Source organism: Euprymna scolopes, chromosome 19 (genome assembly GCF_053919585.1).
Source record: "Euprymna scolopes isolate OS-2025 chromosome 19, ASM5391958v1, whole genome shotgun sequence".
Classification (NCBI taxonomy): Eukaryota; Metazoa; Mollusca; class Cephalopoda; order Sepiida; family Sepiolidae; genus Euprymna; species Euprymna scolopes.
In genome coordinates, this window is record NC_136500.1 from 55,566,830 (window position 1) to 55,572,829 (window position 6,000).

Sequence of the window (6,000 nt, forward strand, 5' to 3'; positions counted from 1 at the left end):
GCTGGCTAAACCCATACATACACTATACTTTTGTGCCTCACTTTTGTATACATGTGCCCTAGTCCTTCATTTTTATCATTTTATTTTATTCTTAATTTTTTTATTTCTCTATTTTTTACTTTTATTCTTTTATTTGTTTGCCCCTTAATTTTATTTATCTAATTTTATAATAATAATAATAATAATAATAATAATAATAATAATAATTATTATTATTATTATTAGTAGTAGTAGTAGTGGCACCAGTAGTAGTAGTAGTAGTAGTAGTATATTATTCCCCTATTATCCCACCACGCCATTCGTCCACATCCTAATTATTTTTGTCTCTTCATCCACCTCCATCAACTTTGCTCTCCTATATTTATACCTCTGCCTTACACTTCAACCCACCTCTATGTACACCTAATAACAGGGCAACCCTAGGGTAATCACTGCATAATATCTAATATATATCATCTTTTAAAATTTATTATTATAGCCTTAAAACTACCTACCCGTACCCACCTCATAACTTACTCCTTTAACTCACCTCCGGTCTTCCCTTGCATCACTAAATAAAAACTGTAGTACACGACGCCCTATGTATTTCAGTCAACAACTTTCATTTATAACCATAACATAACACAATAACCATGGTCTTCTTATAAGTAATGTTGTGATGACCATTGCTTTTGTTCAATCCTACTTAATTCATCATAATATTTCGCCAGAAATGCTGTTGTCATCTTGGTTGCATCTATCGATAAAAAACCATGTACAAATTCTATAAAATAGGATCACCACCCATCCACCTCTACACCTTCCCTTAAACCTTAACCTATAAAATACCTACATTATTGAAGACTATGATAGAAACCCTTTTTTACATAGCACGCTATATAATAAGCTCCTCCTTTATCTTAGAATTGGATATAATTCCCCCTAATAATATCAATATTTTCATTGATTTATTCCGTTCCTGATAAATCCCACGCTAGACGTCGCATCCCCATTATGTTACCTAGCATCTTCTCTACTCTTCTGATGAGAAGCATCAGGCTTCGAAATACCTTCGTACAAAGAGTCAACGCTATCCCCCCAACTAAATGTTTGTTTAATTTTATTAAATAAATGAACCGTGTTAAAATGTTATATATATTCGCCCGAACAATAGTTTTTCTTATGTAGCACTACTAGCCTTTTCTCTTTTGATAAAGTCCACACAATAGCTTTTCGATCTTCCGTTGTTCTATTTTTCACTCATCTATCTATCTATCTATCTATCTATCTATCTATCTATCTATATATATATATATATATATATATATATATATATATATATATATATATATTCCCACAGCCATACAATGTCGCAGCTCACAAGAGTTGTGACAGCCAACAAACCAGAACTCTAAGACTACAGTTTTGCCTTCATTTTGGGCTAATTATTTAGACATTCGAACTTGGGATTTGTGAGGCGAGCCTCTCGCATGCGAGGCGAGCCTAGAACCAACTGAAAATGTGTGCGTGTATATATATATATATATATATATATATATATATATATAAAATGTATAACATTATATATATATATTCATATTCAGAATGTACATATACATAAGTTGACAATATTTATATAGTGCACAGAAGTGAAACCTACTAACGGAACATGCAAAGTGGTCAAGTTTTTGCGATAACTGACTATCAAATAGATATTTGCATCTTCTATCCCGGCTTGGGATGAGTGCTAGTCCAGCCAGACTGAAGAAGTGTAAAAGAATGAAACAGTCATTCTACGGATGACTATATATATATATATATATATATATATATATATATATATATATATATATATATATATATATATATAATTTTTTCCTCTTCTTCTTTCCTGATCTTTCTTATTATGTTTCGGCAGTCGTGTGAAAAGCATATCTTATTTTTCTTTTATTAATATTATTGGAATTTTCCCCTTTTCTTTTCTTTGTACATATTTGTGAATTATTCCATGGATTTCGGCCTTTTGGATTATTTTGGACCATCTTCCAATTACGTGATTTCCTTGGATTTTACCTTTGAAAATGGAAACTCAGTTAACTTTCTTGGAGTTATATTTTTAGATTATACTGTCATTGGATTATTTACCTTTCACCAGACTATCCATTCACGTGTAATCACCTTTTTCTTCACGATATACCCACTTTTTGTTATCAAGTAAGATCGTTGACTTACTTGTTATTTCATCAAATACTTTTGTATGCAAAATCCGATGCTGCATTTTGCTAATTCCTACCCTCTGATGAGAAGGAAAGTATTTCTTCAAAACTCCACGGATTAAGGACTATCCACTTATCAAGGGTTTCCTTTTCAGATTAAATATGTTAACTCTTTTTCAAAGTGTTTTTAACATGTTTTATTAATTGTTTGCTCCCATATATATAAATATATATATATATATATATATATATATAAACAAGTAGAGATAGAGAAAGAAAGCTTTGCAGAGACGAATAGTCAATAAAGCATAGTACATGCATCCCCATTCCACATCTTTTTTCTTCTTTAATCTACCACTTCTTCACCTTCTTTCGTAAAAGGTCATTTTTTGACATACAAGATGAAAATAACACTCTTCTTACTCTGTTTTGTAATTAATAAAATGTTACAAACATTTTTTTTTAATTGGATGTTATTTTTTACTCGTGCCAATTTTCCTACTGTTTTCTTTATACAGATACTAATAAATAGAATTATAATATTCGCTCTATATTCACAAAAAGGATGCTGCTCAATTTCCGTCATAGTCCTATTGTACGGCTACGTTTTAAAAAAAGTAGACATAAAATCTATAGTGTACCAAGACTTTACGTTAATCTTTTGTTCATTTATCAAACCAGGGTGCCTCTCAGAAGCATGATTCTGATAGTCACAATGCAATAGTCTTATTTAATTGCCTCTTACGATTCGGTTGTTTTTGTTTCACGGCATACAAACCCTTTTCGGGTTATTTAATGCTGAATCCAAAGATTTTGAAGAAAAAAATTTTAATAGAATATATGTGATGTTTTTAAGTTGTTTTTTGTTTAACCCATAGTTGGGAAATAAACAAGTACTACCACTCCAGATCAGAGTGGACCTGGGAGCAATGACAATTAAAGGGTGGCTCCACACTCCCCAAAACTCGCAAGCTTTGGCCTCACCATCGGATATAGTTTAAGTTCATATCCAGGATCGGCAGATTCAGACACGAGCTCGGTTTTAAATGTGGTAAAAATTCAGCCGACCAAAATAGATTGAAACCAAAATGAAAATTACTCCAGTCGAGAAGGATGCCTTATCCGACCGCGAACAGAAAAGATAAAGGTGTAATATCGGAACAGTACTCTCTGCACATACATTTATACGCATTAGCTAATTCATCTCACACTAAAAAAGATATGAGCCTGTGGGTCGGCCAATCATCTCTGCCGAGACTGATTGAATCAGAAGAAAACAATCTTCAATAAACTACCTCCCTCTTAGAGAAGGAGATTATGCCTTGAAAGAAAAAACATCCAAGTCCTTAGCGTATTTTTGGAAGAGACCGTTAAATTTTTGTTACAACTTCGCACTGCCCTATATGATTGATGGCGACAATAATCCGGCGAAGACACCTAACAGATGAGACATGGAATCAAATCTTTCAGTTTAGCAACAATTTATATATGCGCATGAGTATAGATCTCTTTTAACTTCTTGATCAACTGTTTAATCAATAAAATCTTCAGTTTTGCCAGGTAAATGTCTCGTTTTTCTAATTTGCTTTTCAACTGGATTACCCACTTCGTCGCGCTTAGTTTTGCTTAAATTAATCAATTCAGACACCGAAATATCTATACTTCGTTTTAAAGAAAATTGTAGCTGCTTGCATGTAAATTACGCAGACATCCAAACCAATCACCGGCTCTTGGACTTACTTTAAATCAGATTTATTCCTCGCAGTATTTTTCCCAGGAAGGAAAAAGCGACAGAAAGAAAGAATAGTGAGTATTAGAAACATATATCTAGAATAATTGAATCTTGTTAAAAATAATTAAAAAAATGAAAATGGTAAAATATTTTTAATGTGTTCCAAATAACACAGCAAATCAAGACATGTTTGCAATGCCGAGTTTATGTTCTAATGTAGAGAAATCATATTCACTGTTTGGATCTCGAAGTTAAAATTTCTAGAATTGACAATAATTGATCGATTATTAGCCCTTTCTTGCTTTAAGAGATTATTCATTTAACCATTACTTTATGGAATATATATCTCAAATATTATTAAATACATCATCATCTGGATGATTTATTCTTGAATAAGTAGGTCCCGTGCCCCTGCGTTACCAAGGAAAGTATATTCAATTTCAAAGATTTCAAACCTCAGAATCAAACTACCATAGTGAAGTTAATCACGGGTATTATCAATATTTATATATTTATTTATTCTAGAATACTTCATAAATTAATAAAAATCAGCAATATAACAATTTTTTCATTATCGTTACCTTGGGACGTAATCTAGTTTTGTCTCCACCTCAAAAGGCATATTGTCCTGGCATGATCACCAGCTTCCATGGTGTACGATCATAGCATTTATTTGTTTTCATGAATGAAATAATCCCGTTTGGTATGTATTTGACGGGTTTTCAACGTCATTAATTCCCCCCAGAGAATTAATTATCTGGACACATTTGCGACCTAAATATGGAATGTGAACAATTTTAATAAACGAGCGAAAAACCATTTTGTATATAAAAATATGACAGTTATTTTCTCAATGGCGAAAAATATAAAAATTCGAGAGTTGTCTCGTATATCACTCGTGCGCGAGAAGAACATGCAGACTGCTTAATTCTGATCATCACTCTCGCAGTCAAAAGTGTGTGTGTGTGTGTGCGTGCGTGTGTGTGTGTGTGTCAAAGAGAGAATGAGAGAAGAGAGAGAGTGTGTGAATGAGAGAGAAGCGTATAATTCTACATGGGAAAGGAAGAGGCAAGAATACCCATGCTGAAAAAAAATTGCATTACTTACTGGCTGTATTACCTTCAGTTAACAGCTTCAGCATGACCTGTCATTATGTTCAACATTTTAGATAGTTTGAATTTTTTCCATAACTACTTATCAAAATTTGAGAGTGATCAGATTTAATTGATTATTTAACAGAGCCTTTAGGATTATTATAATGCAACAAGACCATTATCTAAATTTCTCTTTCCAAATAGGCGCATTTAAGTACAACGTTTTGTAATGTGGGCGAACCAGTCTCCAACGAAGTAGTACTCTCCATGTTACTACAACCATTGTCAACTGTAAAATAAGTGTTTTTCTTTGTTAATTTTACAAATTTCAACTTAACATTTAAAGATTTTTCCGTTAAAAATGAATCTACTTGTTTTGCTGATGATGCAGAATGGTCACCGATTTCTTTTTTTCGTTTAATCGAAAAATTCCAGGCTCCAGCATTTAACTACGACAGTGCGTCTATAATTTGGTAAGTGATAAGGCGAACTACAAGGGTGAGGTCAAGGTTGGATTTTGTGGCGCAGTGAGCATTGCTGAAGATAGCGGTTTTAATCCTACCCAAGCAGGTCAGATGATTACTTGGACAAACTGTGGTGAAACAACTACCATAAGGATGACAATAACAGTCCGCAAAAAAATGACGAATGTACAGCCGCCGATTTGTTCTCCCGTTCATCAAGGAATAACGAACTTCAACGTTTAATTACGGGGGTGGGCCTATTATTATATAAAGAAAAATGGGACACAAAAACACGAAAGCACGTGCATTGTTTATCTCTATAATAAAGTAACGTCGATTTTAAACATTGTCGTTCAGAATCAGTCAGTAATTATTTGCTAATATATACGATTGCTGTTATTTCCTAGACTAATCACCTCAATTATTATTATTATTAGTCGTTTATATTTCGCTGTTATTGCCGTTACAACCAGTAATTGATACACATATGTTTTATGCTACACTTTTTATATATA

General features: G+C 32.8%; 1 protein-coding gene across 1 annotated transcript in view; it reads right to left on the reverse strand.

Annotated features, from left to right (window-relative positions):
- The window catches only part of LOC145240131 (uncharacterized), a 362,100-nt gene that overhangs the window by 127,351 nt on the left and 228,749 nt on the right, over positions 1–6,000 (reverse strand). The gene's annotated exons all lie outside the window — the stretch shown is intronic.